This window comes from Astatotilapia calliptera, chromosome 19 (genome assembly GCF_900246225.1).
Source record: "Astatotilapia calliptera chromosome 19, fAstCal1.2, whole genome shotgun sequence".
NCBI classification, from domain to species: Eukaryota; Metazoa; Chordata; class Actinopteri; order Cichliformes; family Cichlidae; genus Astatotilapia; species Astatotilapia calliptera.
The window spans coordinates 4,966,067-4,989,454 of record NC_039320.1 but is presented as its reverse complement, the minus strand read 5'-3'; the positions used below and the strand labels follow the sequence as shown (position 1 = coordinate 4,989,454).

The window sequence follows — 23,388 nt, the reverse complement described above, 5'->3', positions numbered from 1 at the left end:
CCGTGGATCCTTAAGGGTTTTATGGTTTGAGTTTACAGTGAGAGGTGTTGATAATGATGTTGGCTGTTTTCAAGTTGAACAATCTTCCAGGGAAGTTTAAACTAGAAAAACGAGTCACTGCCTGCAGCAGAGATTCAGTTTGCAGCATTCCTGATCTTTGTGCAGCAGCAACAACATGTTGTTAACAGAGCTGTGTAAAGACTGACTCACCTCACCAGGCTCTCTTTCATTCACAGCATACACAACATTTACTTCATTACAAGCTGTGCTGCTCAAGTTACTGGAAATAAGCACTCAGTTACTAAGTAATCCCATGTCTTTACTGATTACTTATTTTCAAAAGTATTTGGTTACTTTACTCTTTAAAAAAACACGACTTGAATACGTAATAAAGTAGAAAGTAGACGTTTCAGCCCGAGACTTTTTCTGCATAATCCATCATATAGAAATGAATCAAATTAAAAAGCCTTTCTTTTAATTGTTTTATTGTTTTTAATCTTTTTATTTTATGCATCAAGAAAAGATTAAATTATATTATAGCTGTTTTTGACTTGATGAAATGTGTTTAACATTTAAACCTATTTCCTGTATATTCCAGCACATGACATAAAATAATGTTTTGTGTTTCCACTCCCGAGTGGGGCGGGTGGAGGTCTGCCCACAGCGGTCATGTCAGGGGGAGGATCCGGGGGTTTCTCTGTCAATGTCACGTTCCCATGGCAGCGTGCTTGCTCAGATCTGAAGTGTTATGGTCCTGGGTGGGTGGCCCAGTGTTTTTTGAGTTTTGGTTCCTTCTCACGGTTCCTTAGTTTTTTAGTGTTTCCTGAGTTCTAGTTTTAGGGTTTGTTATGTGGCTTCCTTCTGCATTTCCTGTTTTATTGTGAAGGTCTGTGTCTTATGCCAGAGTGTTCAGTTTGCATTTCCCCTGTCTCGTCTTGTCAATCAGAATCGGCCGTGCCTCCCTCCTGTGTGTAGTTTCCCCTCTGTGTATTTATAGTGTGTGTTGTCTCGTGTTCGTCGCTGGTTCGTCTGTGTCGTCTCCTTCACGTCTCCCTGCATATCTTTCTAAGGATTTCAGGTTTGAGGTTAGTTTTGTTTAGTGATGGGTAGATGAGGCTTCGTGAAGCGTTTCAGCACATTCCCCAAACTGTACCGATACTGTGTCGACACAGTGTTGCTGTTTTGCTCCATACTGACACCTGCTGGACTTTAAATATCATTGCAGGCAACTTACTTGAGACTCAACAGACACCTAGTCATACTTGTTTACACTGTAAGGTACAGTGGAACCCCGACTTACCAAATTAATTCGTTTCCGAAGGTCTTTCGTAAGTCGAACATTTTCGTAAGTCGAAGCACCCATTGCGCGTTTTGAGTGAGGCGATGCTGAATGATAGGCTATAGGCTAACAACAATACTCTAACTAGAACAACAATACATCAGTGGAACAGCGATGCGCAAGTACGGAAGCCAAGGGGTTGTCTCCAAAAACATTAGAGCACTTTTGCAAACATGTGATGTCTTCAGGGGCGGATCTAGAAGGGTGGCATGCATGTGCCACCCTAAAATGATCCCTTGCCACCCCAAGTGCCACCCCAGTTTTGCATTTGACAGTGTTGTTTATTAAAATAAGATCGCATTAACAGTTTGAGCGTAGTTACAGGCAGCAGTGATATATACACACATATATATATATATATATATATATATATATATATATATACTATATATATATATATATATACTATATATATATATATATGTATATATATATATATATATATATGTATATATATATATATATATATATATATATACATATATATATATATATATATATATATATATGTATACAGGTGATACAGGCGCTGCCTAGCCTTTTTGGTCTGGACCTGAATGTGTCAGGTCTGAGGAGATGTGGACACCAAGATACTTGAAGGACTGCACCCTCTCCACTGGAGCTCCATTGATGATAATGGGCTTGTAGTCTCTGTGCGATGTGAATTTTATTATATGTGAATGATATAATGTTAAATTACTATTAAGCAAATGGCTGACTAAGTATTGTAGACTTTAGTTTACTGCAGCCATGTTTCATATAAATCAGGTATCATACAAAAATAAAAATAGCTTCAAATACAGTCATGACAATAAAGAATATGACTTTAAGGACTTAACATCATTACTTCAGTTATAGTACACCAACATCTCTGATACATTAGCACTTGTTAGGTGCGGCTGTGTGAAAACAGTAGATCGCAACACAGACACAGAGAAACACAGGGCTTAAATACACAGAGGGAGCAATCAGGGAATGGGTAACAGGAGGGAAACACAGCTGGGGCAAATCAGGCCTAACGAGACAAGAGGAAGCAAAACCAGACACATTAACATCAGACATGGACTTTCAAAGTAAAACAGGAAACATAACACAGACTCACGGGCAGGCACTATAACAAAGGGAACAGAGACGTGGGAACAGGGCAGACACAAACACTGACTGAACACGGGGATATAGGAACTTAGGATACACATAGACGCGAACTAGACAAGGGAACTCAGTGTACTAAGGGAACACTGAATGACCTGGTGGGTTTTGTCCATAAAACTACTCATCTACTGACCTTGGTTTTAAGTTGGACAGTGATTTTAAATTGGACAACCAAATCAGAGCAGTGGTGAAGTCCGGTTTTTATCATTTAAGGCGACTGGCAAGAGTAAAATCTTTTCTTTCCAGGCAGCACCTTGAAACAGTGATCCATGCTTTTATTTCTTCCCGCCTGGACGACTGTAACTCACTTTATGTGGGGGTCAGTGAGTCGTTGCTCTCACGTCTGCAGCTGGTTCAAAATGCGGCTGCACGACTCCTAACAGGAACTCAAAAAAGAGAGCATATAACCCCCGTGCTGGCCTCTCTGCACTGGCTGCCTGTGTCTTTTAGAGTTCATTTTAAAATTCTTATGTTTGTTTTTAAATGCCTTCATAGTCTTGCCCCGCCTTACCTCTCTGAGCTTCTTCATCTCCACACACCCTGTCGGTCTCTCAGGTCAGCTGACCAGCTGCTCCTGGAGGTACCGAGATCCAGGAGGAAGCTCAGAGGGGGCGGGGCCTTCTCTATTGTGGCTCCAAGTTATGGAATCATTTGCCCATGCATGTTAGAGAGGCCCCTTCACTGTCCACTTTTACATCACGTCTTAAAACCCACTTTTATTCCTTGGCTTTTAACCTCAGTGAGACTTAGTTTCTTTTTTAATTGAAGTAGTTATTTAATTAATGATTTCACTCTTCTTTTATTTGTTTTTATTTATATCTCATGTAATTTTATTTTACAGTTCCAGTGTACAGCACTTTGTGTCAGCTGTGGTTGTTTTAAAGTGCTTTATAAATAAAGTTGATGATGATCTCAGATGACCACAAAGTAAAAGATCTCTCAGCAACATGATGCAACAGTTTAGGCACTGTTGCCCCGATCAGATCAGTGAGCTTTTTATTCTAAACATGAGCTGCTGTTACAGCAACAGACATTAATCCTACTGGTGTCCCACACAACAACTCAGTGTCCACTATGTGAAGCAGCCAAACACAGGCCTGCTCCTCTCACTAACAGAGACAAACTGCTGGCATGTTGGTTTCCATCTATACTGTCCAGTCTCTGCTGGTGGACACACAGCAGCATTGTTTCATCTCGTTTGAGTCATTGTTGACCTTAGCATGTTTTTAGTCTTCTGAGAGCACTGAAGCGTCTTTCAGCCTCAGTACCTGCGTTTTATCCTCAGATTAAATTATTATTCTGTGCTTGATGGGCCTCACCTTTGGCCCTGGCTCCTCCCCTCTGACTGCACTAGGACATATTGCCACCTGATAAAATAACACATGGATTCGTGTCATATAAAAAGTGAGACGTGTCAATTCAGATTCTTTGTCAAACATACACTAATGAATCAGTTTACATCAGCAGCCTGACAACTGTCATGATAAATACTAGTTAATCTACAGTCACCTGTGAGCTCTCCTCTCCACCTCTGAGCTACATGGCAGAGCTGCCTCTGTCACCTGATCAATAACAGTGAGACACTCCACATACATGCAGTCACACATGTGCTTCAAATACAGTCATGAACCATCAGGTCATCCTCCAGTTTCACCTGTGACCTTGTGTCACCATTGCTCTCTGAGCTCTGTGTTGGTTCTTCTGTCACCTGACAAACAGGACAAACATGACAATAAGAATAAAATGTGCAGCTGCTTCAGTGTTTCTGTCACTTTGTGCAGATCCTGACTCGTCAGTAATGTTTGTAGGCTGAGTGCATTTTAAAACTGTGCAAACTGCACTACAAGGTGGAAAATTTGCAAAATCGTGACTACCTCATGATATATTGTCTCAAAAATGAACCCTATGAATACGTCAGTGCCATTAGGATGAAATTATTGTGTCACCAACATTTTAACATTAGACATATAATTCTAACAGCCTCTGTAAACTAATATCCGGGCTGCTCGAGGCTGCCGTTTTCTCTGACAGTTTCAATCAAAATTAGAAACGCTGCTCTGAGACTGAGAGAACTAACAGTGCTGATGGTCCGCTTGAAGCTGAAGCTCCGGTGCGTGTCAAAAAATCAACACACACCGGCTCACTCCTTGGCGGCCGCTTATTGGGGCTCGCTCGGGCCACTTCGGAGGTGGGGTGCCTCCGGCCTCTCGGCCTGGGGCTCGGTCACTCAGGCACGGCTGGCTGCCGGCGGAGCTCACGGGCGCGTCACTGCAACTCCCCCTGGCTTCTGCTCCGCGGCTGCTGAGTGAGCCCTCATCTGGGACTCTCCTCAGCTCTTACTGGGACAGTGGCGCGGCTGCCCCTCTGTGGGTCTTCCTTGGTCTCTTGTGTTCTGGGGGCCTCTGGATGTCTGGAGTTTTGATCTCCTCCATACCTGCTTGATACCATAAAGGACGGGGCTGTGGACCCCCCACACCCTCTAGCAGATCGTTACATGGAGAAACCTTTGGAATGCAAGCATGCTGATCCACACAGGTATGCACACAGGTGTACACACGGGTATTCACAGACACGGACTACAGCTTTCTTGGCTCCTGCCTCAAAGCACATTGTGCGCTGTCTATCTTGCGTGCTGCACAATATCGTTTATTATTTAGTATCTACTGATATCTACTGCTAGCTAGTTTATTGTGATGGTGCTGTTTTTTTTATTATGTTGCTCTTTGCTGTTTGCTGTCTCCTCTGGGTTTTTTTCTCCATACAGGTGACCCAGGAGTTTTGTTTTTTTTATTTGTTTGTTTTTTTCTCTCTTCCCCCCCTTCTCACCGTCTCTTCTCCCCTTTGGTTTTCTTTCTTTCTCTCCCTCTCTTTCTTTCATTCTTTCCCCCTGTCCTATCCCCCAGTCATGTCTGTCCCGTTTGCAACTGAAAATAAAATAAATTCATAATTATAATAAAGGTCAATCAAATGGACCAATATGGCAAGGCCATGATGATCCACTTGGTAAAATAAATCCGCTTGGCATCTTTCTTGGCCTTAAGACAACAATTCTGATGGCTATAGATCCAAACGGGACAAAAAAAAAAAAATCAACACACTGCTTCAGAAGCTCTGTGTCGAAGCTTGATTCGTTTGGCCAGAGTGATCAGTGACGTCTGAAGCTTCATTTAGAGCCTAACTGCTTCGGTGTCTGATTCAATGGTTTATAAGGAAGTGAATCATTCGCAGGATTTGTGGAGTGTTTGGTGGTGACAGATAGTGAACCACTGATCATTCCACTGAGAGATTTGGAGCCAGTGAGGAATAGAGGAGGTTCTGTTGTGTGGGAGAATTTTGAGTTGATTTTGGTCGATCCGGTGGGTTTTCCAGCTTTGTGTTCTGGCTGTTTGCTTTTGTTTTGTGCGTGTTTATTATATCTGAAAACGGGAAAAAGATAAAATGTCAAAAATCTGCTTCCATAATATAAATATCATTAAATAACTTTAGAAAAACTTCCACTTGACTCTTTACATGTAATGTTGTAAAAATATATATTTTATTGTTTAATTAATCTGAAAATGTTAGTCTGCCAAATGTGCAGCAATTGAATTTATTTATTCTCTTTGGCTGATAGTTTGTGGGGCCCAGGTAGACTGTACAACTGCATCTCTACCAGTTTCTCTGCACTCCAGCCTCCTCTGTGCCATGTGAAGGGATTTTCCTTAAGGCAGGAGAAATGATCTCCACGAAAAGGAACAGGTTCGGTCATCGCACACTAGAACAAATTCTCTGCTTAAATAAAAATGAAAAAGGGTTACCGTCAATGCATCATGTTTTTCATTTGCAAGTTCATAAGCATTTTCCATTTCACAATCAATTCTACCCCCAGGTCAAAAATATGTAGAAGGTCCTGAGTTCAATTCCACCATCAGGCCGGGGTCTTTCTGTGTGGAGTTTGCATGTTCTCCCGTGTTTGCGTGGGTTCCCTCCGGGTACTCCGGCTTCCTCCCACCGTCCAAAGACATGCAGCTTTACATGCAGCTTGTGGGGATAGGTTAATTGGATAATCCAAATTGTCACTAGGTGTGAGTGTGAATGGTTGTCTGTCCCTGTGTGTTGACCCTGCGACAGACTGGCGACCTGTCCAGGGTGTACCCTGCCTCTCGCCCTATGACAGCTGGGATAGGCTCCAGCGCCCCCCGCGACCCTGAAAAGGATAAGCGGAAGTGAATGGATGGATGGATAATATTATTTATAAATATACCCCTCCGGCGATTAAATGCATACCTGCATGGAGGCAGGACCTCACAGCAGAAGCATACTCCATAATGTGCTGTACATTATTACATGTATATATATGTAACGTGGTGTTTTTCAATTATTGTATTTACCAACATCAAGAAGTCACAAGCAAAGAAAGACCACACCATGGTGCATGTTTAAACAAGGAGAGTTTACCGGTCAAAACTATTTATTAAACAAATAAAACACATTTTTTAACCACCAAAAAATACACGTTCAAAGCAACACAGCGGCGGCCCAATATCAGACAGAACTCCACTCTGTAGAGTGAGCAGTCATTATGAAGCAGTTGGTTTTCTTTTGTGGATTCAAGCTGCTCTTCATATTTTTGGCCACCAGATGTCACCAGAGAGGACTGTGTTGAAAAGCTTCGAGTAATGAACCGTTTTTCAATACAAGCTTCAGAAAGCTTCATTTAGCCATCACTACCTGTAACGTTATTGTGACACATTTTATGAGTGAACTTGGCTCTAAGTGACTCACAGGTTTCTTTGAAAAACACTTTCTTACATCCAGCTTCTTCCTCTTTGCTGCCGTCCTCCTCTCCTCCTCGCAGCGCAGGCTTGCCGCTGCTGAAACTAAACAGAGCTCCCTGACAGGCTCAGCCAATCACATTGGCCATACTTGTCACATGACCAGGACTCCAGTAGAAGTAATTTAACTCTTTGGGCACCGCTGGGTGAGAAGTATGGAGTGCCAGGACTGCCATAATGCATTAATTAAATACACCATTAAATAATTAATTAAATGTGGCAATAATTAATTAAAATTGGAATTAATTAATTAAATAAATAGTTATGACACATGTAATTAATTAATTATTGACACATTTCAAGTCAAAGTCAAAGTCAAAGTCAGCTTTATTGTCAATTCTGCCACATGTACAGGACATACAGAGAATAGAAACTTCGTTACTCTCAATCCCTAGATAAAATAGCAAATGAACATTTAAATATAAGAGTGATTAAAAATGGCAAGGTAAAAATAATAAAAGTAAATTAAATAACTAAATACAACAATTTTTACATATAACAAGAAAGCTTATTACAATATACAATATAATGAGTAAATGACATGGAGCTGGCAAACCAAGGTCAGGAGTAGTGCCAAATGGGCAAATAGTGCAAATGGAGATTTGGTAATGTACGGTAAGAGATAGTGTAACAACAAAGTCTTATGAGGAACAATTTAATTAATTATTTATGTATTTCAACAATTTTTAATTAATTATTGGACACATTTAATTAATTAATTATGACCACATTTTAATAATTATTGACACATTTAATTAATATGACACATTAATAATTATTTATGTATTTTCACATTTTAATTACATATTGACACATTTAAAAATGTGTGGTGTTTTATTTACCTGAATGTTCTTATGTGTCCCTACGTGGTTTCAGTCTGAATTATAACTAACATTAAAAACATGTTTTAAGGAGGGAAGGAGCAAATAAATCTGGTTTAACATCTGATCTTTGGGTTTTTGGTCAGTAATCAGCGTGACTCTGTGTATAAACACATAAAAGAGATAACGTTGGGTTTCCGTCATGTAGTAACTGCTGGCTTTAACTGTTACAAGGTTGTTCCACATGAATGAAACCACATACAGACTTCATGTGTTCGGCTAATATTTTTATTGTGAATATTAATCATGCTGACCTCGGCTCTGTCACACCACGCAGCGAGGTCAGCATATCCCCGACTTACGAATACCCCATTTAACAAAAAATTCAAGTTACGAAGGCAATGAACGGCAATATTTCTGCCCATGGTACGGCAAAATGCCGGTGTAACGAAATCCGCTGGCTCTGATTGGCTGAGCCTACAATGCCCACAATGCCTTCCGAATCATGTGACAACCCCTTGGCTTCCGGTCTCGTGCTTCGCTGTTCCACTTGAACGACATATTGTTGTTCTAGTTAGCAATTAGCTTATCGTTCAGCATCACCTCACTCAAAGGTGCAATGGCTGTTTCGACTTACGAAAATTTTCGACTTACGAAAGACCCTCGGGAACGGATTAATTTCGTAAGTCGGGGTTCCACTGTATTCTAACTTTGTTCAATTAACACTTCAACATCTCATCAACAAATACTAAATTTTAGGGTGTGTAGGGCTAAAATGATGCCAGGTTAAAATGAAACCGAAGAAAAAATTGAAACTGAAAAATAATGAAAAATATGAAAAACAAAATCTTGTCATTCATATCCTGCATTCCAGATTAAGTTTAAAATAAGAACGAGTGCAAGTACGAACGTGAGAATTATGTATATTGTAATAGGTATATTGTACCTAAATGATAGTATATTGTACAAACATGAAAAGTATATTGTTAGAACTATATCTAATATTGTTAGAACAATAGTATACTATAATAATAAACTTTTCACGTTATAATGTGACATAGCTCTATTTTTCTTTTGCCTGGGTGGCGGTTCTACGCTTCCGTACTACGCTTCTGTATCCAACACTTTTCAATGTGGCCTCACAAAATTATTATGACTACAACAACCATGAAAAGAGTTGGATGGACATTGCTACTCAATCACAGCTGCCTGGTCAATGTTTTTCATTAGTAATTTAGCAAAGTTGATGGTGTGTGTGTCTGTAAGACAGAGAGAGGGAGAGCGAGGGACAGATTTTGTATGATAAGCTTCATGTTATGAAGGCACAGTTTGAGCACTCGGGTCGCATCAGAGCATCAGGCCATATAGTGTGAGACCCTGCATCGTGACCTATGAACTTCTAACCTCTGCGATTTAATTGTACAGTTTGAGCAGGAGCTGAATAACGCGACTGAAAAAAAAAATCGCACAGTGTTTGCCCAGCTTAATGCAGACTGTTTAAACTAAACAAGCTGCTGTTTCACATAATAAACCCTGTCAGCTGCAGTATTGTCTTCTGTTTTAACAGTTAAAGCAGTAGAGACGAGCTGTTTGCATGTGCGTGGAACTCTAGCGTCATTAACCATGCTAGCTGTTAGCTTATAGCTCACGCTAGCTAACCAGCGAGCAGTTAAAAGGACAGCTGAAGCTGCACAAAATACCCACAAACTTATCTCACTACAATGTAGCGCCGAAAATATGACTCGCAGCTCAAGCTCGACACAGCGTCTGTAACATAAGACTGACATCCAGCTAACCACAGCTAAAAGATATTTAGAGAAAACTTACAGTTTCCTCAGGTTACATGAACTGAGTTGTTTCACGCTGAAAAGTTGGTTTGTTTTGGCTCTCACTGAAGACATAGCTACTCTTTTGTGCTGCTTTTACCCAATGGTATCTTTTGCGAGTGTGGACGCGTCATCTGTTTGCTCCTTAAATGCTTTTCTTCTTTTATTGATTTTTATGCTGATTTTTTCCCTTTTTTTCCGTATGAGCTTACCTGCGATAGCTTCTGGACACTTATAGATCATTAGGACTAAAGTGTTCTTAACAGAAACAGCAACATTTTTATAGTTACCTTATCCTCAGCGCTCCGTGTGTCTGTGGCCTAGACACAGCTGAAGCCTGATTACAGTGTCTGGGCACCGAACAGCCCCAATAGCCTGGAAAGGTGCTAACCGCTAGGCTAACTAGCAACAAGATGCCTTCCCTATCCACAGATGACTACCACAGCCTCCTGCAGAAGATTGCAGTACTGGAGACAAAAATTCATCGCTTAGAAGTAAACGTGGAGGTAAATGGACTGTGTGGAAATGAAACAACCTTGCCTTTGATTCAAAACAATGGCGATGAGCAAGCTAATACACAGCTAAGGAGCACAGATAACATGACCAAGAAAGTAGACTCTGTGCATTATTATAAATCCTCAAGTGATAATCCCCCCTTGGACTGTCTTGGTGCAAAACCAAGACATAAATCATGTCTCCTGGAAGGCGGAGGACGTATCACAGGCAGAGCACAGCGAGCTGAAATCTCTGAAACCGACTGGCCTTCACTTCCTACGAGACAGAGAAGCTCTTCTACCCCTGTATACGAGAGGAAACAGGACTGGACAACAGTGAATAGGAAGGTTAACAACAAACCTCCAAAACAACTGAATGTGAAACTGCACAACAGATTTGCTCCACTATCAAAGGACCCTGGATCTATATCGGACAACCATCCATCTAAAAGCAGCGAAGTAAGGTCTGAAAATCTGTTGAAAAGTAAAAGACCACAGGGAAAGCTAAAGGCTAGGCCTGAAACTCTGATTGTGGGTGACTCTGCCGTAAAGGATGTACAAATGATGTGCGGTAAGAACACTAAAGTCCTCTGCTTTCCTAAGGATATGGTCAACAACCTGAAGGAGAGAATTCTTCAAATTGCAGATGAATATCCAACTGTGACAAACACTGTTCTGCATACAGGGTCAAACGATGTGTCCAAACAACAGTCGGAGGTTCTGAAACGGGACTTTATTGGATTATTAAATACTGTAAACTCTCTGAATGCAGCTGTATTCATCAGTGGGCCTGTACCGCCGGTCAGAGGAGGAGACGAGAGATTCAGCAGGTTGTTTACACTGAATAAATGGCTTATATCAGCATGTACTGACCACTCGGTGCATTTTATCAACAACTTTAATATTTTTTGGGAACGCAGGCATCTGTTTAAAGCAAATGGATTTAATTTTAACAAGTCAGGGGTGAAACTGTTCACCTCCAACTTGTTTTATTCCATACGTCATCCATATGTGCTTGGTGCCAAGGCTGAGATAAACGAGGAGTTATCTCATAAAGAGGAACAAACAGTACTCCAAGAACAGACAAAGCCCAGCAGAAACCTTGAGGAGGAGCTCCATCTGCCCCCACCCGGGAAGAGCCTCAGAAAGGAGAGACATCTGAGGCAAGAAGAGGGGTCCCTATTTGCCTCCAACTCTCTCAACAACACCAACGACCAGGACCAGGGACCACGACCTTCCCCAGTCCCCCAAACCCCTGACAGGCCATCACCCTCCTCCCCCTCCCTTTCTCCCTCCTCCCCACACCTGAAATTCACTGAGGAGATGATGGAGCGAGTCAATGCTGGGCTCAGATCTACCCCCCGGCCCAATCCCTTTTTGTCCCCCATAAACCCCCCACCAGAGAGGCCAAAGGTTCGCCATCGAGCCCCGCCCTCCTCAGAGCAATCGAAGTCACATTGCCCAGCCTCGCCCCCCTTAGTTCCTCCTTACCACCTTCACGCTCTGTCTCCACAGTCTGATGTGTTTAGGGTCCGGGCTGCGAGGATTATGGCAGTGGTGACTTTTCCCAGGAGAAGCTGGGACCCTGTTTACTAGAAGGTTTTAAAATCTCTGTACTTTTAGGTGACAGAAGGAGACATGTGGCCTGGTCAAAACACAGAGAGCTGCACTCTAAAAGATCTTTAAACATAGTAAACATACCTTGTGTGCCACAGACTGCTCCCAAACACGAGGGGACAAGTAATACCTCTAAAACACTTAAGTTGGCTTTATTAAACATTAGATCTTTAGCTGGGAAAACATTTTTAATTAATGATTTAATCACTGAGCACAGCCTTGATTTTATGTTTTTAACTGAAACTTGGTTGGACCAAAGTAACAGTGGAGCTGTTCTCATCGAGACGACCCCTCCTAACTACAGTTTTATCAGTGAGGCCAGGGCGAGCAGGAGAGGAGGAGGGGTCGCTGTCTTATTTAATGAATCATTTCAATGTAAGCAGCTATCTCCTGGAAGTTTTCAGTCTTTTGAATATGTGGCTTTACAGCTGAAGGCCCCATCCAAAGTTGTGTTTCTTAATGTTTACAGGCCTCCCAAATACTGCACAGACTTTTTTAATGACCTCAGTGAACTGCTGTCTGTGATCTGTGTTGATTTCGACTGTGTAATTATTGTTGGGGATTTTAACATCCATGTGGACAACCCTCAGGACAAAGGGACTAAAGACCTGAGTAACACTCTGGGCAACTTTGGGCTGACTCAGCATGTAACAGAGGCCACACATAATAGAGGACACACTCTTGACCTACTGATCTCCAAAGGCCTGAGCATTTCAAAGGTTACTGTGTCTGATGTGGGCCTGTCTGATCATTACTGTGTTTTCTTTGAAAGTAAAATCTCAGCCCACACAAATATATCAACAACAGTGATCACAAAACGGTGTATAACTGAAAACAGTAGTGCAATTTTTAACCAGGTCTTCCCATTAACACCTGACCTGTCCAGAGGGTCAGTCAATGAGCTCGTCAATAGCTTCAATGCTAACATGTTAAATGTAATGGACACTATTGCTCCCATTAAGGTGAAGGTTATCTCTGGAAGGAAAAAGTCTCCATGGAGAAACTCCACACTGGTGAAAAATGAAAAAAGAGAGTGTAGGAAAGCTGAGCAGGTTCACTATGACATCTATAAAGAGAAACTTCACAATTTTAATTTACAACTGAGGAGTGCAAGGAGGTCCTACTTCTCTGACATCATCACTAAAAACAGCCATAATGCTCGGGTCTTATTTTCTACAGTTGACAGGCTAACGAACCCTCCTGTGTCAGTGGCAGCTGAACTTCATTCGACCATGGCCTGCAATGACTTTGCCAAATTCTTCACAGAAAAAAATCCAAAAAATTAGACAAGCAATTGGTACATCAACAGCAGATCCAGGATATGTACTGTGTCCACCAAAAAACTGTTTAAACACCATGAAACAGTTTCACCCGATTAACAGCAAAGACCTGGGGTCCGTTCTTCGTACCTCGCTTACTACATCCAAGATCAAATGACACATCCAAGATCAAATCATCGCGCCAACTTTGAGCTCGCTATTCCGGTTCTCCGAACACACCTGTTGTTGACGATTAGTATAGCTGGATGAAGTAATGTGAGATCACTGGGTGGCTTAACAGGGGCTACGCATCGATAGTAGAAACATTGATCGGCAACCCTTTGATTGGTCGGCGAAAATGTCGAAGGAGCGCGCTCAGTATTTTTCGGCAGCAGAGCAAGAACTCTTGATTGAGGGATTTCAGGAGTTTCAGAGTTTAATTAAAACGCAAGGGAACACTGCAAAGGCTGCAAAAGCAAGGAGAGAGGGCTGGCAGAAAGTTGCTGACAAATCAGACTCGTAGCTAATTTAATAATAATAATAATAATAATAATAATAATAATGGACTGGATTTATATAGCGCTTTTCAAGGCACCCAAAGCGCTTTACAATGCCACTATTCATTCACTCTCACATTCACACACTGGTGGAAGCAGCTACGGTTGTAGCCACAGCTGCCCTGGGGCAGACTGACAGAAGCGAGGCTGCCATATCGCGCCATCGGCCCCTCTGGCCAACACCAGTAGGCGGTAGGGTAGATTTATCATATCACACCATATTATCCAATATTATATTACATTATATTATATTATAATATGTTATATTATATCCCCTTTCACATTAGAGCCACAACAGGACCCACTAGAACATGGGAACAAGTAAAAGTGAAATATAAGAATATCCTACAGAATGGTAATATTTATCACTTATATTGCTTTTCGTCTCTAGGAAAGAGACCCTGAAATAATCTGTTTGTTTGTTTATAACAGCAACCAAGAAAAGGACAGAGCACAAAAAGACAGGTGGTGGTCCTGCACCCCCTCGTCAACAAGTTGGTTAAGTAAATAATACCCTCACGGGAAAATCGATATCTCTCAATGAGCACACTGTCGCGCTGAGCTAAAGGATCCTGTCTATCCCGCAATATACGCTGAATTCTGAAAACTCTCCTTATCAATCTTGCACCTTCTGCAATGGGTGGCTCGCGTAAACGGACAGGACATGGCTGCGACAGACTTCCCAAATCCACCTTCGCTTTTATAGCCGTGATCTCTCATCTTGATTACATGAAGTAATTTACTATTACTACTCTAAAATATCAATTACATCTGAAATAATCAAATACATGAAATAGAATGATTAATAGTACATTTCCCTTTTTGTTAGGAAATGACCTGTATGTATCTGTATGGAATCAATAAAAGAATCAAATACTGCATTATCTTTAGTTACATTGATAATATTTATTTATAGTAAAACAGTGGTAAAATATCGCTGCTGCTTTCGTATAAATGAAGCGGACATACCTGAGTAGCCGCGATCTAATCTTGTTTACATAAACTAAGCCTGCTCCCGAGCAGGTTTACGCTTACGGATCTGTTGCTATGACAGCAAGTCCCGGATGAGCTTCGGAGAACCGAACGATCCAGGATCACGCGAAATCGTCAACAATCAAATCCACTGGAGGACATCTTAGGTCAACTGAACTCCTCCTCCTGCTGTTTAGATGTCCTGCCAACAAGTTTTTTCAAAAAGGTCTCAAAGACTTTAGAGTCAGACCTGTTACAGATCGTCAACTTTTCTTTATTATCAGGTGTGTTTCCAGAATCACTAAAAACTGCTGTAATCAAACCTATACTGAAAAAGGACAATCTTGACAAGACACAAATGAACAACTACAGGCCGATCTCAAATCTCTCATTTTTAAGTAAGATCATTGAAAAAGCAGTTTCTCAACAGCTCAGTTACTTCTTAAAATAGAATAACTACTACGATGCCTTCCAGTCAGGTTTTAGACAGAACCACAGCACTGAAACCGCTCTGACCAAAGTGTTTAATGACATATGTCTGAATACAGACAGTGGAAAAATGTCAGTCCTAGTTTTACTGGATCTCAGTGCAGCATTTGATACAGTTGACCACAACATATTACTCAAACGACTGGAGAACTGGGCAGGTCTTTCAGGAACTGTACTAAACTGGTTCAAGACATACTTAGAAAACAGGAAATACTTTGTATCAATAGGTAACTTCACATCTGAGCAGACAAGTATCACATGTGGAGTTCCCCAAGGTTCCATCTTGGGACCCTTTCTGTTTAACATTTACATGCTCCCACTGGCACAGATTATAAAGAACAACAAAATAAACTGTCGTAGCTATGCAGATGACACACAAATATATATCACAATGTCACCAGGAGACCGAGGCCCCGTACAATTTTCTCCAGCTAAACAAAAACAAAACTGAGGTAATAGTCTTTGGCGCCAAAGAAAAACGATTACAGGTCACCAGAGAACTTCAATCTATACATCTAAAAACCACAAACCAGGCGAGAAATTTGGGTGTAGTGATGGATGCAGACCTAAACTTAGAAAAACACATTAAGACAATAACAAAGTCAGCTTACTATCACCTCAAGAATATTTCAAGGATAAAAGATCTGATGTCTCAACAGGACCTGGAAAAACTAGTCCATGCATTCATCTTTAGTAGGCTTGATTACTGTAACAGCATCTTTACAGGTCTACCTAAAAAAATCAGTCAGACAACTACAGCTCATTCAGAACTCTGCTGCTCGAGTCCTCACTAAGACCAAAAAAGTGGACCACATCAGTCCAGCTCTGAGGTCTTTACACTGGCTGCCTGTCCATCAGAGGATAGACTTTAAAGTTCTGATGCTGGTCTATAAAGCTCTGAATGGTTTAGGACCAAAATACATCAGTGACCTCCTGACTCAGTATGAACCTTCCAGATCCCTCAGGTCATCTGGATCCGGTCTTTTATCAGTTCCCAGAGTCAGAACCAGACACGGAGAAGCTGCATTCAGCTTTTATGCTCCTTATATCTGGAACAAACTCCCAGAAAGCCTCAGATCAGCTGAAACACTCAGTTTATTTAAATCCAGGTTGAAGACTCACCTGTTCTCAGCTGCATTTGAATAAAGCACCAAATCCACACTTTTAAGCTTAAATTTCAAAACTTACATTTAACTACTGATTTTATCTACTGTTCTGATTTTATCTGTTTTGATTTTATATACTGTTTTGTTTGTTTGTTTGTTTGTTTGCTTGTTTTAATCAATTTTAAATCATGCTTTTTATTTGTTTTTGTTTCTAATGTCTCTGTAAAGCACTTTGAATCACCTTGTTGTTGAATTGTGCTATACAAATAAATTTGCCTTGCCTTGCCTTTAAGCGAAACATTCTTTGTATGTGAGGAAAATGCTGTTCATCCTCTTCAGCTCTAGCGTAGACAACTGGCTTTGCCATGTTTTCATGTGTGTCTTCTTTCCGTGTGTCCGCTACTTTGAAACGCTTGGGCCGCTCTGCCCGCCACAGTTTCAAGCTGGTCATGTGACTGCATGGCCACATCTGATTGGTAAAAAAGTTACCGGAAACTCCACTGGCGGCATGTTATCTAATGTGTTAAACTAATTATTTTTTAAAAAGTAACGAGTCAAATTTTGGAAATGTAGCAGAGTAAAAGTACCGTTTCTTCTTCACAAATGTACTCAAGTAAAAGTAAAAAGTATCGTGCAAAAAGGGTACTTTAAAAGTAAATTTTTTTTCCAAAAACTTACTCAAGTAAATATAACGGAGTAAATGTAACTCGTTACTACCCACCTCTGCAGACGGGCAAGTATACAGGTATACTATGAACAAATATACATATATAAAGATGAAGCACTGTGAGGTAAACAGATCTACAGAGTGCTATGAAAATATCTACAGTAGTGGAAGCGTAGCTCTCTGAACAGACTATAACAGTGTAGGCACTATAACAGAGACTACACCATGTCAGTGTCCTAAAACTACAGCAGTAACCAACGTGGTGAATGTTGATAATGAAAGGATCATGATCACTGGGAGGAGGAGTGTAGAAGGGTTAGGTGAGTGTGGATGGAAAGGCTCAGCGGGGACTGAGTTCAGTAGGGTGACAGCTGTGGGGAAGAAGCTGTTCCTAAACCTGCTGGTTTTAGTCTGAAGGCTCCTGTAGCGCCTCCTGGAGGGGAGGAGGAGCTGGAAGAGTTTATTGGCAGTATGAGAGGAGTCTGAGAATGATGCATACTCGGCTTAGAAATCTCTTTTTGAGCGTTGTGTGATGGAGAACTTTGCTTTGTGTAATGTTATAAATACTTGGATAATCCTCAGAGTCTCTGGACTTTTACTTAGAGATATTATATTCAGTCCTGTGGATAGTTATATATTTAAAAATATATCATCCTCTCTGGTTACTCTGGTATGAATGACTCTGAATCACTTAATGGTAAATAACACACTATTGGCAAATTTGCAAACTGTGAAAGAATTCCAGATGACAAGTCTGTAGTTCGACATACAAGTGACGACCTTTGACCTTCATCAGTTTTTATTTAATTGTGTCAGAGAAACTCAAACGTGCTCTTCATGCAGCTGAGTACATTCAGTGTTTAAAACGGAAGCTGTGCAGGTCTGAGATCAGCAGCTTTGTGAAACACCAAGCTGAGGTCCTGTTAATGCTGATATATAGTGACACAGTTACATTTCAATTTAATTCAATTTTATTTATATAGCGCCAAATCACAACAACAGTCACCTGAAGGTGCTTTATATTGTACAGTAGATCGTACAATAACAGATACAGAGAAAAACCCAACATTCATATGATACAGGGGTGATTAATCCTTTTGACTTTGTTTTTATCAATAAAACAGCTGCAGCTTTCACTACAGCACATGTGGTGCTTTAACCTTTGTACTGTTTGCATCAGTTCATTCTGCAGTTAACATGTGAACATGTTGGATGATCTGTCTGCTGTCACTGGGTGGTGCTGAGGTCTGAATCAGCTCCTGTAATCACAAAGAGAACTGAACCATCACAAACTGAAATATAAAGTTTATCTCAAATCTGAAATAGAGCTGATCCTTCTGTCCTCACACACCCAGGATCTGAAGTTCTTCTCTTACATTTCTTTAGTTCTTCAGCTCTGCTCACATACGAGCTGTTTATTTCTTAAAGCCGTATATACCAACAGATTTTCCAATATAATGTTAACCTTTGAGTTGTTGGTGCTTTGTGAATGTGAATCTGCATACATGAGCAGACGGAGCAGGTTTCAGTCCTGGTTCAGTCTGCTGCTGCACCGTGGTCACCAACATACAGAGGTATCATAACAAATATTAATGCTTTTTTCCCTCTCAAAGGATGTAAGCTGTACTGCACATGTAACTTTGTGAACTTACCTCAATAAGAATGATTCAGACTGTTTTATTTAACCTGAATATTTGAAACAAACTTAGTAAAAACAATACACAGAGTCAGTGCTAAAAATGTAATCCGAGGAAAAATGAAACACACATTTTAACTTAAGCTGCCAAGCAGAAGTATTTGGTTTGAGTACATAAATATTAGGCTTTGCTATTTAATCTGTAATTAATGATTAATGAGGGGTTACTGAAGTGCAAGCCTTTTTTAAAATATGTGTTAATATCCTTACAGATGTGGCAAAAGAGTGAAAACATGCTGCTGTTTGCACATATTGAATAATCAGCTCTGCACAGGAGCTGCAGCAGAGTGCAGCCTGTTGCTCTTACAGTGTAATACTCATAATAAAAGTACAGTAACTGTGGTTAGTTACTGACTGAGCAGCCCGGTGCGTTTCTGCTCATTTCGTTCACCTGCACGGGTTAGCTAAACAAACTTTACAAAACAAGTTTTGCCGATAGCCGAGTGCCCATCTTAGCTAGCTAGCTAAGGATGTTAGCTACAGATTAGCTTACAAACACCTTTCACTTACCAAAAATATTGTGGCGGCTCTCAGGTCCTTCTGTCAGGCAGACACTGAAGAACACCTGAGTCTGTCAGTTTGAAACAGTCGGTAAACGCTGGACCTCCTCTCAGCGTCCCCGCTCTATGTGCCGTTCAGAGATACGCAAGTTTCTTCATGACTGCGGCTGCTGCAGATATTAGGTCGTCCATGATTTCTACAGTCACTGGTCAGCAATATAATGTGCGCAAACATATGTGGCTCATATATGTGGCTCTGAAGCCCCGCCCCTCAAGCGCACCCTCAGATGCCGAAGCAGTGCCAACTAATTGAAGCTGAAAAAATAACTGTACGTGGAAAAAAACGATGTAAGTGTGAAAACCACATGAACAGTGAGTTTTTTCTTTAAATTTCTATATTTATGTTTTTTCACTATCATTTCACTTTCAATACATTTGTTTCAGTTTCAATATTTCTTCAGTTTCATTTTAAGGTGGCATCGTTTTAACCTCATATGTGGGTTCAAAGTACAAAAAAGTCCAGTTGTTTCTCTGCCAAACTCCTTAGACTGGAAGTTCTCATGTTATATTAATGTCCCACAGAAAGATTAAGGCAAAGATTAGGACAGGTTACAACTCGTGAATTTTATGTACTTGTCACAGTTACAAAAAAGAATCTGCCTGAAGTCTATACATCCATACGTCTCATCATACAAAGCACTGATCTCCTACCTGCTGATGGAGCTGCTTTGGCTGGCTGTTCTTTAGGTTCTTCCATCATCTTTCTATAAAAACACGAGAAGATGATTTTACCAAAAGAAACAGTGAACACAGTCTGGGTGTCACATCATATGAATTTGTGTCATGGTTTAGTGTACGGGCCACACACACTGAAACTGATCTGTGTGAAAGAACACATCGACGACATGTGAATGTAGTGATAACCTCATCATAATAGAGGTTTTTACTTTTTCACATATTTGTTCAGTATAATGATTAAATAATCTGACAATACAAACCTAAAATACTTTGTTCCCTGTCTGCGACTTTGTGCGTCTCTGCTGTTAGTGCTTAAAGGAAGTTTTAAACTTAAAATCCTTCCCCACATATGTGACTGTGGTCTCTGGGGCCATTATCCTGAAACACTGGGGCTCAGCCCTGAAAGCTTTGCTATCTTCACCTGATAACAGCAGCTGTTTAAAGTTACTGAGTTTGACAGGGAAGTGAATGTAAATGTGAGACACTGTGTGCTCACAGCTAAAGGCTGCAGTCAGCTGTGTCAGAGCGTCCAATGATCCTTTAATAAACACTCAGAGCTCCATGTTGATGAAGCTGTCATGTGTGAGCTTGTGAGGCTCCTTTAAACTGGCTCTGCTCTGTCAGATGCTCACCTCTTCTTCACTGTCTCATCAATCTGCTGCACTCTTCATCTCCTCCTCTCTCTCTCTGCTGTCCTGTTTAAAAAAACAAACAAATCAGCGTTAGCCAATCAAACTCTGTGCAGATGCTGCAGCTACAGCTGATATGTCATTCAGCTGTTCATCAATCAGCTTCTGCTGCTGTTTATTCTGCTCTTACTCTGAACACGTGCAGATCTAGGAAGATTTTCTTGGGGTGTCAAAATCAAAGCGTTTGTTTTTTCAAACACATGTGCAGGTGTTACACATGGTTTTCATAAAGTAGCAGCCAGTTGAGGAGGATGACTCTGAGGATGATGAGGTAACTTTTACAAACATGAGAAACCTCATAGATGGGAGCCAGGAATCATAAAACTAAAATCAGTTGGCGTTATCATCACACCTAACGCGTTATTTACGAACACGTTAGTCCCAACACTGATTGTTACAGGATACAGCAGCAGGGAAAAGTTCTGGACTGTCACGATTGGTCAGAATTAGCCCAACAAAATATAACCAATTTTACCTTTTTCTAAAGACAGAAAACACATCTAGTCCTTTTTTCTTTTACATATATTTTTTTAATTAATCAACAATAAAGCTCAACGCTACACCAGCTTCTAGCTTTGATTGACACAAAACTTAAAAATCAGCCTAAATCTGAGGAGTCACTGCATGACACTCACAGTCTTTGTCATTGTTGATTCTTAGCTCACAAACAGTTCTTATAAGGACTAACTAGTGGTGAAGGTTTAGCTCTTCATAAAGTTACAGGAGGATAAAATAAACATGAGATTGTTGAAATAATCCTGTCTGATCACACGTGTGGACAATAAACGCTGTAACACAAACTGAACAGTAATGTAACGACACTCATCTCTCACGTCTGCACTAAACTAAATAATAATAATAATAATAATAATGGATACTTTATTGATCCCCATGGGGAAATTACTTGTTTTTCTCTGCATTTGACCCATTCACTCAGTGAAGCAGTGGGCAGCCCACTAAGCAGGCGCCCGGGGAGCAGTGTGTAGGGACGGTACCTTGCTCAAGGGTACCTCAGGGTAGCCGTTAAGTGGATTCGAACCGCCGACCTTCCGATCATGGGGCGACCACTTTACCTACTGAGCTATCCCTGCCCCGTCACTACTTCCACATCTAGTTGGTTTTAATGGAGGCGGAGTCTCCCTGCCCAGTGTGCGCTCAGGATAATTAACTTGTCACAACACAGGAAGTGAGCGCATGAAAATCAGAAAATCAGGTCTTGAAACGCACTGAGGGAAATGAAGTGAAAGATCTTCGTTTTAACTGACAGGTTTCAAAGACACTCAGAGACCTGCAACAACATGAAAACACATCACTGTAACACTCAAAACTGCAATCATATGAAATCATAACTGAAGGACTGTGATGATGTTGTGTTATGGAGCGTCTGCTGAGTCCAACCTCTAAGAATTACGAGTCTGGACTTTAATGATTAATGATTCAAAACTCAGACATCAAAGTTTCTCACGTTACAGAATCAGATGAACAGACATGAAGGGATATTTGTGGTTTTATGCACAGAGTCAGAATCAGAGTCAGAGGTGTTCCTCGTGATGCTTGGTGATGGAAACAGTCTCATCGACGTTTCCATCACCAAACTAGAGAAACTAGTAGCTGCACGCAGCAGAGTTTAGCACAGCTGATCTCTGTGACACATCAACAGGAACAACATGTTGTTAAACAGGACTGTATAAAGACTCAGAGTCTGACTCACACCTGAACAATGAGGCTGTGCAGCATCGTCCTGTCACACCTGCTAAACCACTCGTATCAGTTTGAGCCCGAACAGTAACACGGTCACATGACCGACGAGGCCAACGCGCCCAGACGAACGTCTTCCTCGTGGAACTAACTTGTTCCTGTTATCAGATTTGTGAGCAGCAGCTGAAACTACCACACGAATAAATGTTCTTCAAACTGTTTGATTCCAGCCAATCAATAATCTATAATCATGAGGATTCAAACACAAGAGCTGAACGTGTGGTTACATTGTAACCTTGGTTCTCTGAGTGAGAGACTCTCTCTCCCCTCTGTCACATATGTAACAGAGGGGAGAGAGAGTGTCGGTGTGATGGAGGACATCAGGTCCAAACATCACAGAAACAAACAAACTGTTAAAGGAGGAAACAAAGCAAACTTACAGTTTCTTCACACAGAGACACCAACAACAAGCTCCACTGTCCCACTCTGATCCTGTCTCCTCCTCTTTTATTCTTGCTCTGAGCTCTTTTTGGGTGTGTGTTTCTGTCTCCACCCACAGGAATGCATTGATACACTGTTGATAACGACTCGAGAGCAGACGTGTTACAGAAAAATAACCTAAACACCTAAATAACGTAAAATAAACAGAATATTTATTAATATGTTTAATTTCTCTTTAAAAGCTTTTCTTCTCCTCAAATCCTTTGTTTAAGTTCAATCTAAGGAAAGAAAAGCGTCTTCTTTAAGTTTCTCAAAGAAGTCCACGATCTGTAGGCTCATGGAAATTCATTTTCTTGTTCTTTGAGCAGAAACACCAGAGTGTAGAGCAGGAAAACGATCCCAGCAGGACGTCTCTGTTGGGGAAATATCCCAGTTATTCCCCTGAGCCTGGTTAGTGAACTGAGTCAGAGCTGTTCATCGATCCTACAGGTGCTAACATACAAACACGATCAG

The 23,388-nt window shown here is 41.0% G+C and overlaps 1 long non-coding RNA gene across 2 annotated transcripts; it reads right to left on the bottom strand.

Moving 5' to 3' along the window:
- Positions 1-18,241: 18,241 nt before the first annotated feature.
- Positions 18,242-23,002, bottom strand: LOC113011595 (uncharacterized). 2 transcript variants are annotated; one of them, XR_003270587.1, is made up of 5 exons: positions 22,875-23,002; positions 20,680-20,742; positions 20,021-20,073; positions 19,320-19,636; positions 18,242-18,372 (listed from the first exon to the last, which is right to left on the bottom strand). It is a non-coding gene; the product is annotated as an uncharacterized LOC113011595 (long non-coding RNA). The 2 variants fall into 2 exon arrangements; XR_003270588.1 differs by having other exon boundaries at positions 19,320-19,479.
- Between the last annotated feature and the right edge of the window lie 386 nt (positions 23,003-23,388).